Source organism: Tigriopus californicus, chromosome 2 (assembly GCF_007210705.1).
Source record: "Tigriopus californicus strain San Diego chromosome 2, Tcal_SD_v2.1, whole genome shotgun sequence".
NCBI classification, from domain to species: domain Eukaryota; kingdom Metazoa; phylum Arthropoda; class Copepoda; order Harpacticoida; family Harpacticidae; genus Tigriopus; species Tigriopus californicus.
The window spans coordinates 2477397-2480058 of record NC_081441.1 but is presented as its reverse complement, the minus strand read 5'-3'; positions in this window follow the sequence as shown (position 1 = coordinate 2480058).

The window sequence follows — 2662 nt, the reverse complement described above, 5'->3', positions numbered from 1 at the left end:
ATAAGACAAGAAAGACGAAATTCCGTCATCCTTGCCTAAGATGACTGAGTTGGGACATTGAAGTATCAGCTTTTCTAAGGCTTCAAAAAGTCTTGAAAAAAAAAAGAAATTTTTAAATATGGAAAACAAGTCGCAAAACAGCTTGTATCGGCTTAAAAGTATTCATATGCATGTTTATAAGTAAAACTGACAGTTTATTGAAATGCAATGCTACATGAACCATTACTTTCATGGATAAAAGAACTAAAACTCCAATTTAACACTTTCACAAAGAACTATTAAGGCTCAAAAATACGACTGAGCTCTCAAAACTTGAAGATGAATTCATCTTCTTTTTGTGCTTTAATGTCCCAATTGTTGAAATATACCACTTCCGTATCCGACTGGACTTAAGTCGCATGCGCTAAATCCTCACTCCTTTATTTTGAGTAAGTTATGTATTAGATCTTTAGCTATATTCAATATCTCTACACACTCAAGCCAAGCACAAACAACCTATCCACTTAAGAGGAGTCTGATATTGGGGATGGAGCACAATGGAATGTCCAGTCAAATATCTTGTAGAACAATCATAAAGTAACGTTTTAAGCTCGGGTAATACAAAAGGAGCCCGACATAAAACGCATGCACTTAGGGACCAACTAGAAATCGCCCAATTTTCGGCAAGACGGAGCATACCCAACCATGAGCATATTATGCATAATCATAAAGTACTTAATGATACATACAGCTTCAATAATTATCAACGCTTAAGTTTAAGATGCTCTATCAATGTCAGCCATATTCAGCTTGTAATGGTTATTTGCTTAGGATTAGTGATGGGAAGGGGGCCTCCGACCTATCTAGCTTTGAATCCAAAACCAGGGAGAGACCTGATCCAGAGGGTCTTGAATCTAGTTTACATCGGGTTAAATAGAAATCGGTTCACCAAAGAGAATACTAAAGAGTGGACACTTCAGGTCGTATCGGCCAAAAGGGAGACCCTGCCCACTGGGAAAATTCAGGGCTGACCATCAGCTTAAAGGCTGCGCTATACAGCGAAAATAAACAAAGAGAAATCAGTGGCAAAACAAGCAAGAAATTCTGAGTGCCCCGGGCCAGTTTCCACTATCTTTCATCTCANTTTGTTGAAATACTGTGGATATATGTCATTATATTTCTATTGTGCTAGTTTTTAACTGCTTTATTTACACTCTTCATCGATATCTCTAACATCGACAGATAGATTCACATAAGGGTGACCACTAGCACACTATTCATTTCTACGCGATAAATCGCACTCCAAACTAATTGAAAAATACATTTTCAATTTTGTTCCATAAACATCCAGTTAGCAGCCAACAAACAACATATTCCTTTCAACCATTTGCATGTTTGCTTTGAGTTCAATGGTTGGTGGGCTGTGTCCATTTTGACGTATTATTTCGAGTTTGGAAACGCACAGAATGAGAGCTGAGGCAGGATCTTTGAATCGCGTCTAGTTCATGCACTAATTCATGTACTAGTTCACCGTTAGTTAGCCGTGACTTACTTCACGAACTTTTTCGCGTTCTTTGAATCATGCCTAATTCATGTTCAGTTGGCGGTGAACCTAGATTCTTGATAGGAAGTCTTTTGCACATGTATCCAATCCTTGCCCTTGGTTATTGTGGATTTGAGGTGATTGGTGAAGGTGAGTTGGGTGGAGAAGGTGATACCGACATGAAGTAGCAGGGGGATTGATCCTCATCAGAACAAATGGAGTGTCTAAGTCCCGCATAAATGTTGGTCAGTAGGGATCAGATTGAACGCTGAACTCCCCACAGTTGGAGTTTGAGGAATAACCGCGTTCGGTCTTCCTTGTCGAATGCTTTGGAGAAATACACAGAGCATCCGTACACTCTCCTCTAGTTGCTGATGTTAGAATGCACAATTTCATGGAGGAGAGTAGCCGCCGAGGTGGAAGAGTGACTTCTCCAGAAACCGAATTGGAACTCGGGGAGGATGTTCCTATCCTCGGCAAATCCGGAGAAGCGGACAACTAGTGGGGTAGATATCATCTTCAGAAAGGGGTTTCCCAGCCCGATGGTCCGACGGTTATCTGGAATGTCCCTGCGCTCCTTCTTGTGGATGAAAATAACGGATACATCATTGATCATGACGAAGTAAAAGGTCCACACGTGGAAAACTGTTTCTTGTCAAGAAAAGCGTTCAAACGGGTTCCGCCAGAACCGTAACCTAGGTCCATCCAGGAGCTAATCAGTTAGTCCGGGAAGTAACTGTCGAAGCCCCTGAAGGTTCCCTTCAACGATCAATTGAAAAAGAATGTCCTCTCATTACCCTCAAACCAGCAATGCCGTACCGTTTTGGAAGAGCATCTGCCGTCCAATTTGAAAGTCCTGGTTTGATCCCGGGAGGATGGCCGAATCCAAGCTCATTCCCGAGGGTGAGATAATGATTAATGTTGGCTGTGACGACGAAGCGGGAATATCCCTCAATTGGGACACCCATATTCAGATGGCAGGCCGAGCGAGAGGGCTGCCATCTGACTACGTAACAAACAATTGCCAGACTAGTGGACACGATATCAAAGGATAGGTAAAGTCCAACTATCAGGTTTTGATGTGGAGTAAGAAATCAGTCGTCATGCTTTATTAGTCTTTTCCATTTTTACCACTGTTAG